Genomic DNA, 9948 nt, shown 5'->3' with positions numbered 1-9948 from the left:
AATGTGGACATTTATTCAGGTGGTAGGAGAAAGAAGAAATTCTAGAGCTGATGATGACTCTTGAAGAGCGTGCTGCTTCCCATCATTGTAACAAAACACTAGGGATAATTTCTAAAACGAGAAGGTTTAATTTTGGCTCGTAGTTTTAAGAAGTTTCACCCCACTGATAGACTCCACTGATTTTGAGCTCATCATGAAGGAGCACATTTTAGCAAGGACCATGGGATGGAACAGAGTTCATTTCATGGCCAGGACATGAAAAGAAAAGAGCAGGGTCTCACTGTCTACATGCCTTTGGAAATAATCCCACTGACTGGAAGACCACCAATACACCATACCACTGGCTGCCCCTGGCTGAAGTCGAAGTGTCAATTCGTGAGCATCTAGAAAGCACTCTCTGTACAGTGCAGCAGAGTATGAGTCAGCTCTGACACCCAAAGAAACCCAATGCTGTCATCTCAAGTTCAGCAGGAGGGAAACTTCATTTAAATTGCTGAGAAAGCCTGGTGAAACCCTTGAACTCAGCAAGACGTTCAGCAAGTAAATTGCTACCTGTGCATATCTGAAGATCTGAATTTGATTCCAGAAACCCACAGAAATATAGACCAAAAATAAAGAACCAATCCACTAATAGCTGTGGAGCCCCCATACAACTGGACTAGGCCCTCTGGATATGCGAGACAGTTGTTTAGCTTGAACTGCTTGGGGGACTCTCAGGCAGGGGAATCAGGATCCATCCCTGGTGCATGGGTGGGCTTTTTGGAGCCCATTGCCTATGGTGTGACACCTTGTGCAGCCTTGGTGCAGTGGGGAGGGGCTTGGACCTGCCTCAGCTGAGTGTGCCAGGCTCTGCTGACTCCCCATGGGAGACCTTGACTTTGGAAATGTGGGGAAGTGGGGTGGTTAGGGGGAAAGCTAGGGGGTGGGAAGAGGGAAGAGGGGGCATCTGTTGTTGGTATGTAAAGTGAATAGAAAATTTCTTAATAAAAAAAGGGGGGAAACCAAAATGAATAGAAATGAACATGAGAGAAAGGCAAGGAATAAGGGAGAGAGAGACAGAGACAGAGACAGAGAGAAAGAAAGAGAAAGAGATAAGGAAAGGAGGGAGGAAGAGAAGGAAGGCAGGAGAGAGGAAAAGCCAGAGAGATTGTTTGCGTTATGGACCGGAATTGTGGGAAAGTAAGGGGTGTCAATATTCACTAAGAGAGGTACAGCATGTGAAACAGCAAAATAATAGTAATAAAAATAAAAGAATTAAATGGAAAAAAAGGAACCAGTCCACAAAGTTGCCCTGTGACCTCCACATGCACTCCATGGCACCCATAGACACATAACCATGAGTGCACACACACATACAAATAATAGATGATTTATACTAAATTAAAAAAAAACTCAAACTCCCTGCCAACACCAAGATCCTATGTCAGTGAGGTTCCGAATTTACAACAAACTCATGAGAGAAAAATACATGGAGGTTCAGATTGTATGGGCTATATGACATCAGGAATGGCATTTTTCTTTAGTCCATCATGGTGTGAGACAACTCCTGGGAAATTTGCTGACATTGACATGCATATGAACCACGAAAGTGTATAGAATGAAAGTATGACAGTCTTAATTTTCATGTCAGTGCACAAGGGAATTTTATCACCCAGTCAAAGATAATTATATTTCATTTGTATCTTGTTTCAATCTTCAGTGCAATCATTGGCGTTTACCTTGTGATTAAGAGAGATTACCTATTGTTTCCAATTACACATATAAACAAACAATGTATTCATTTATTAATAACTACTATAATCCATTAGTTAAAAAATGTATAAATGAAAGACATGTTGCTTAAATAAAACAGAGCCCCAGGGAAGAAAACATGACCATATATAAAATCAGTTAATCACAAGCTTGTTCTGATGATGGTTAAGAAAAAACACAGAAAATATTCTTCAAGTACTCAGGTAAATGAATACAAACAGACAGCATGCAGCCAGCTCCACATAAAGTGTGCAGGTGAATATCACCATACTTAGACATTGCTGTTAAATATTGTCAATGATATATTGCCTTTGTCCTTGCCTGCACTTTTATTGTACAAAACTCTATATTGATGTCATCCATTAAAATGCAACATTTTGTCCCAAGCACTACTACTCGATAGTTGGGAATGTGATCACATCGTGGATAATTGCTGGATTGTTGCTTTTAAAATAACATCTGTGTGTATATAATTTGGACAGAAATATGTCAGCTCTATTGCCAGAAACTGATGTTATTGCAACACACTTCAGAGGTATAACAGCTTTCAAAAGAAACTCTTACAGCATTTTATTTTTTATCACAGGGAAAACGTAAGAGGGCACACATGAATTTAAGACAAAACTATGCTTCCCAGGGCCATCTAATTTTTCAACATACTGTTCTTGTCATTAATCTATACCCATGGGAAGCCTGGAAGCCATGGCCTGTTCCTGGACTGTCAGGGACCCTTTTCTCTAATAAACAGGCTAAAATCTGCCTCCTGGCTGCAATAGTGTGAGACTATAAGAGCTAATCCTACCATGAATTTCCTGCTTAAAAATCTCGTTCATAAAAGTGATCATAAGGAGGGCAACTCTGAAAAGAATATTAATGTTGTAAATTTCTGTAAAAGCGTCGTGCTGCTGCTCTAATGTAACTGAGTGCTTAAAAGGCACATCAGGAGCTTTCTGAAAAGTATTGGGATGATGGTCTAGGCCGTAAGTCTTGCTGTCTAGCGCATGTAGCCATCCACAGGACCCACCCCTCCAGACTTGGCTTACCCCCAGGAGCACTTCACATGCAGCCAAGAGCGCAATGGAGAGGCTCTTCAGGATATTTTTCTGTCTGTTGACTGTGCAGCAACTAGTCAAACAAAGACAAAACACTCCAACGTGGTGTTATTCACTTATTACCCAGGTAAGATATGCAAGTATCGCAGATGGACGTCACTTACCACTCCCCCACTTTCAGCAGTCTTATTTTTTTTTATATTTTCTCTCCTTTACTTAGAAAAGAAATCGGTGTTCGTATTACCCGAATATAAATTCGCTTGTGCCCAACTTCGACATCTCTACTTCCATAGCCGAAGGGACAAGTAGACAGAAAACAGGTGGAAGTGACCTATGTCATCAATCATGGGGACTAAGTGACGTTTTGGGAACATTTTCCCTAGACTGCAGAATGTGTGTTCCACTCGGCTCCATGTGGACCACGCACAAAGACAAGGCCAGATGTTGGGGCACAGACTCAGTAAAAAAAAAAAAAAAAAAACCATAGAAATCGGACAGCCATGGCCTCTGACAACCACGGAGTTAAATTACAAGTCAGATACAGAAAATATGTAGAAATCGCGAGGAAAGTGGAAATTGTACACCATAATTCTAAACAATTCATAAACAAAACGAAAAATGAGAGCAGTACTCATAAAATATTTGAATGAAAATAAAAACGTTCCATATCAAAGTTTATGGGATACAGTGTTTAAAGGGGATTCATTGTTCTAAATGCTTTATATGAAAATGTATCTATAACTAAAATCCAAATTTAGTGGTGTATGCTTTCTATCTTAAGAAAGAAGAACAGCAGAGGAGGTGAAACACAAGGGAAAAAAACTTCATTTGAGTGAAAAGTGCATTTTCTGAGGAACCAGGGTCATACCCCAAAACTAAGGAATTATAGCAAATGAGGCCACTGTGGGGCCAGAAACAGGAACAGGATTCACAGCTGTCAGCCTGTTCTCTACTTTCTCTTCCCTCCTCCTGCTCCTCCTCCTCCTCCTCCTGCTCGCCTTCCTCCTTCTGCTCCTCCTCCTGTTCCCCTCTCCCCTCCTTGTCCCCCTCTCCCCTCCGCCTCCTCTCCCTTTCTCTCCTGCTCTATTCTTTACTCTGTGATACTGCAGCCCTGTCTCCTCACATTTATAACAAGGAACATGCCTCACATTCCCAGTCCCTGAACTCAGAAGAAAGATACTCTTTTTTTCTCCCAGGTTCTGTTTATAACACCCCACAGAGGAGGTGAGCTACCCTGGTCTAGATCCCCTGCTGCTCCTGTTCAGGTCACTGTAACCATGGCAATGGGTCCATTATGGCTGGTTATCTTCCCTACGATTAGGGTACTTCCTCTCAAGGGGAAAGAGGGAGGTGCCAGGGTACACAGCAAAAGCACAGGCCTTGCTGCCCTGGTGTACCAGTCAGCTGTTGGCTATTGGAACGTTTATTGAGAACACAGGATAAAACACAGATTGACCTACACACCGACATAACCACACACAATAGAGTTGACCCTATATATTATCTTCACCACATGCAAACAGCATCATTGTTGAGCACTGCAATAAATACCTACCTCATTCAGCAACTTGCTTGTGTCATTAGGGTTTTTTTTTATAATTTAATCTAATTTTACATATCAGCCACGAATTCCCCTGTCCTCCCCCCCTCCCGGCCCTCCCCCCGCCTCCCCCCTTCCAGGTCCCCCCCCCTCCGCCTCCCCCCCTTCCCGCCTTTCCCCCAGCCCATCCCCCATTTCCATCTCCTCCAGGGCAAAGACTCCCCTGGGGATTCAGTTCAACCTGGTAGATTCAGTCCAGGCAGGTCCAGTCCCCTCCTCCCAGGCTGAGGGAAGTGTCCCTGTGTAAGCCCCAGGTTTTAAACAGCCAGCTCATGCACTAAGGACAGGTCCTGGTCCCATTGCCTGGGTGTCTTCCAAACATTGTATGAGCGAGAATTGTTGAGACCAAGGTTGGATAAAGCACAGGGACAAATAGCCAAACTAATGGAAACACATGAACTGTGAACTAATATCTGAGGAGCCCCCAACTGGATCAGGCCCCCTGGATAAGTGAGACAGTTGATTAGCTTGAACTGTTTGGGAGTCATTAGATTTTTTAAAAAATGGTCTTACAAAAAGCTGAGAATTTCAGACTCTCAGCTGGATCAACTCAAAGCCTGCTTTTGGAAAGGTTAGAGAAGATGGACAGCATGTCTCCAGTGATGTGTGAAGCAGAAACCAGGGTGTTTTGAGTATCATTCATCTCTGTGCACAAATGGCCTTCCCCCTTTCAGTTTATGCTTCCAGAGAATAAAAACAAAAACAAAAATCCATGCTTCTTAAATTCATTCATACTTGCAGTTGGGATGAAAATCTAAATTTAATATGTTCTAGCTGAGCAGTTTACAACACATTCTAATGTTGTGATGGTGGGTTGGTTTGGTCTTCTGTAAAATAAATCAATTTAGCTGATCTCAGATCACTAACAAATAATCAGTCATCACTGGTAAATGCCCAGCCTTCTAGCATCTAAATTTTGGGATCATGCACGCTATCCAATTGAATTTTTCAGTTAACTGGATGATATAATGGCACAGACACAAATGGAGACATCATTATAAGTCAGGAAAAATATTTTATTTCTGTGTGATTCTCACAATCAAAATGAAACCAGGATTTTATGAGTAAAGGAAGCCTAATAGTACCTGAGGCAAAGCTTGTTCAAAAACACTTCAAGGCTGTAGAACATTAAATCAGATTAAGTGTTTTATTCAGCCTTATGTTAGACTATAAAAGCAAATATTAATTATTCTAACTAATTGGGCATAACTTAGGTTTAAACCAAATTTTAGAGATAGGCTTTGAAATGATACCATTATAGACAGTTGTTTTAATCAAAGTATTTAAGAATATTTCATTTTATAAATTTACATAAATGAATTTTTATTAAAAAAATAGTTACTTGTCTAGCCCAGGATTCATAGAGATTTTTCTCTTTCTACCATAGATTAGAATAGTTTAATGATATTCAGAATTATGAATAACACCTAGACTAAGTCATGGTTCATGATTTTATAGCAGACCACATAATCCACAGATAAGTATACTAGGAAGGTCACGCTAAGCAATGATCTCATAAGCAAACTTAACACTGTTCTTGTTTTGATAATTGAGAATTTCGTACACAGATGTATATACACCCCGCTCCCTCTCCTCACATTCCTCCTCTGTCCCCCACAACCACCTTCCCCTCCCAACTTCCTGTGTTCCCTTTTCTTAAAACTCACTGAGTCTACTTAATGCTACCCGTGTATTCGTGGGACAATCCATCTACCGGCTGTGGAGCTGCATCCTTGACTGTCCTTCCCCAAGAAGCCATCAGTTGACAATAGCTTCTCACCTAGGGGTGGGACTTCGTGAGCCCCTCCCCGTCCGTGCTGATGGTTAGGCATGGCAGGCCTACTGCAGACATGAGTCACAACAGCTGTGACTGCATGCAGAAGACTCCACTAGAACCAGCAGTTCTTTCGTCAACACTAGGACAGTTTGGTGATAGAGTGTGGCCGATAATGTACTCAGGTCTGGGATACTAAATTTTCTCTTCTATTTCTGAAATGCCAGAATAAGAAACCATTCCGGGAAATGGCAGTGGGCTAGGAATCTGGTTATCTAGATTTTTGTGCCTTTTGCCACATCGGAACCTGGTGAGTGACCTGATATCCTGGGAGCTTTGCCATGTCTGTGAAATGAACAGATTTGATAGTTGGCCTAAAGTCCATTCCGGCATGCTAATTCCATGACTCCATACATGTAATGAGATCAGTACAGTGTGTGGAACATAGAGAAGACGTCATCACTTTACCTTTTTCTTTCTTTCCCTTCTGTGACTACAACCAAAGTCCATTTCTTTGCATTCCATAATTCACCTCCAAAAACATCCCAGAGACTAGCAAACATTGCTGTCAACTCTATCTTCAGGAAACTTGGCCTGATGGTGAAAACATGTGAGCAAATCAGACTAGTGTGATTAATGTGCAAAACCAAATTAGTAATTTCCATTCATCACAAGGACAGTGAGGCAAAGAGACTAAAGAGCCGCTGCTCTAAGTGAGGCCAGACACAATTAAGCACAGAGCATCTCAATATCCAAAACGGATGTTTTAGTGATCAGGAAACTCATCCGGCAAGGGAGAGAACCACATGTTCACAGAGGCATGAAGCAACCATGCACTCAGCAGAAGGGTAACTAAGAGTCTGCTTTCATGGATCTTCCGCCCTTGAGAATCAGTGATCTCAGGATGAACCATCTCCTCCAAATAATTTTTAAGCCATAAATGACTTATCATCAATAGAACTGCCACAGACATGTCTGTTACATTTGGCATTCTGATTATGAGGAACACTGTAATAATCACATTTTATATATTTTGAAGAGTCTGTCTACTGTGCCTCTGTGATCACCATGTCTATTTCTCATAAGTATTAAATATATTAACTACCATAGCTTTAGATCTCAGAGGCTTACATGCCAAATCTTCCCACCAGAGTTTTCTTCTTGCTTTTTTTTTTGTCTTCAGGAATGTCTTGTCTATCTATGTTCTGGTATTTTGCCAGTTCCCATGAATTTTTATATCATCTTGTTAAGTTTCGCTGAAGCCACTGTTGAAATTCTAATGTGAAAGATGAACTTGGGAAAAACATAAAGCTCTATGATACCAAGTCTTTCTATCTGTGAGTTGATAAGTCTTCTAGTTACATAGATCTTCAAAATCTTCTGATTAAAATTTGAAATGTTTCCATAGGTTGGTCTATGTTTGTTACTTTGTTACTAGAAACCTCTGCCTATCTTGTTGTTATTATAAAAACCACCTGGTGCCTTTTATTTCTTGTAGTTTACCATGAGATTTGAAGCACAATGTTAAGTAGCAGTGCTAATGATAAGCAGTCTTCCTGCTTTTAAATGCAACGTGAACGTGACTGCAGGAAAACAGGAAACACAAGACTTGCTGTTCATCCTGAGCAGAAATCCCTCATGGATTAAAAATATGCCCTTCTGCTCCTTTATTCTAGGTGACTTTTTAAGATTATATTCCCAAAAAATATATATATTTATGTATTTAGTCTCTGTGTGTGAATAAACCACACACACACACACACACACACACACACACACACACACACACACACACACAAATATATATAGGCCTGCAGGCATATAATACATGTGGAAGTCAGAGGACAGCTTGCTGGATTCATTTCTCCCTTTCCAGGGAGAATTGTGAGTTCCCTGATAAAAATCAGGTTGACATACTTGGTAGCAAGCATCTTTACCCACTGAGCCATCTCATAGTACCCTTTTGTAAGAGTTTGTAGTGATGGAGCATTGACTTTTGTAAAAGGCTCTGTTTACATTTATTGGAATAACATAAAAACTTTCACTATCAATCTTATGTATGTGTATATAGTGTGTGTAAAAAAAGGGGGGAGGCATACATGTTTCTGGGTTCACAAGTGTGTGAAGGCCAGAGGTTGACTTTTGGTGTCTTCCACCATTATTTCCCATGATATATTTTGTGCAGTTTTCTCTTCAAATATAAGTTTTTATTTATCTATATAATAGCCCAAGAGAATAATCCATAGGTGTATAGCAATCACATGCTCAGTTCTGTAAGAAATGCCAAGCAGTTTTCTAGAGTGGCTACACCAATTTATATTCCCATCAGGGATGTATAAATGACCCAGTTTCTTTGTCTCACCAGCATTTGGTGCTATTTTTCATTTGGCTGTTCTGCTAGGCATGTGATCACATGTGTGGTGGTCTTGAATTGCATTTTCATGGTGGATAATGATATTGGATTTATATTCATGTAGAATTATTTTCATGTGCCCGTTTGCTGTATGTGCACTGTCATTGGTTTAATATGTTATCCCTGGATCAAGGACGTATCAAATAGTAAGCTGATAAGAAGTTAGTTTACTTGGTCGTAGCTAAAAGGCTGAGAAACCATCCTACCTTGTAGAATAGGCAGGGTTTCTCACTGGAGTGCAGAGCTCACTGACTCGCTAGCTTAGCTATCGACCTTTGTCATGTCTCCTCCTGAGAGAATGCTGGTATTACAGTCTGGCTGAAATGCCTGTCCAATATTTATACGGGTGCTGGGATCCAATCCCTGTCTTCATGATTGTAGAGTAAGTCCTGATCCATCTTCCCAGCTCCATCTTGAGTCTCTTAATGGAGAAGATGACAACTGTGTTATTATGGAAGGATAAGACATATTGATCAATGATGCAGAATAGAGTGCTCTTCAAAATGTATAAAATACAATATTTGTAACATAGATAACCAAGGAATAATAAATGCAGAAGAAGTAAGTCAGCAGCAGTGCCATGATAAATAAGCCATTTATCATTTGCATAGTAATGGCAAGGCATTTATTACTTTACAAAAGCATGCAGAAATAAGATTTCTAGGAAATCTTATTCCAAAGAGTAGAAAATTCATGACAACTAGAATGTGGCTTCTGTGTATGTATGCATGCACGTGTGCATTCAGTTGTGTGGGGGTGTGTGTAGGTGTTTCTGTGTTTCACTGGATTTGGCTTTTGCCAGTGTCACTCAATCTATTTTGCATCTATGTTCACACCTGGCATTGGAGAGTGAGTTCTCTCCACTGCACAAACTGTCTCAGTTTTTAACTGCTGCATAACGAAGTACTTTAAAACACAGAGACTTAAAGCAACAATCTTTTATCATGCCTCCCAGTTTTCTGGGAGTTGGACTTTGGAGTAGCGTTTCCCTGGGAAAGTTTTCAGTTCTGTGTGGTATTAACTGAGATCAAGGAGTAGCATTCAGCTAGTGAATGGACTGGGCTGAAGTCCAAGACAAATTCAAACAAATATGTCTTGGCGGGAAGGCTGGAATGTTAGGCTCATTTGGGCCCCTCATCTCCATACAGTCTCAGGGCTTTGCACTGCACAATAGGGAAGTCTGATTTCTCACAAAATAACTCCAGCATCTAAGAAACCAATGCATACCCACCCTTAGCACCACTGCAGTCACACTTTAATGGTAAATAAATAAATAAATAAATAAATAAATAAATAAATGCCTTGGCAATGAAAACTGCAGAGGAAACAAAATTCATCTCCTCTTGGAAATAACATC

The 9948-nt window shown here is 40.6% G+C and overlaps 1 pseudogene; it reads right to left on the bottom strand.

Annotated features, from left to right (window-relative positions):
- Positions 1–8679: 8679 nt before the first annotated feature.
- On the bottom strand, positions 8680–8792 carry LOC128112326 (uncharacterized; annotated as a pseudogene).
- Between the last annotated feature and the right edge of the window lie 1156 nt (positions 8793–9948).

This window comes from Peromyscus californicus, unplaced genomic scaffold, assembly GCF_007827085.1.
Source record: "Peromyscus californicus insignis strain IS unplaced genomic scaffold, ASM782708v3 Scaffold_16__1_contigs__length_79575227, whole genome shotgun sequence".
Classification (NCBI taxonomy): Eukaryota; Metazoa; Chordata; class Mammalia; order Rodentia; family Cricetidae; genus Peromyscus; species Peromyscus californicus.
The sequence above is the reverse complement of the archived record's forward strand: the minus strand, read 5'-3'. Positions and strand labels throughout refer to the sequence as shown.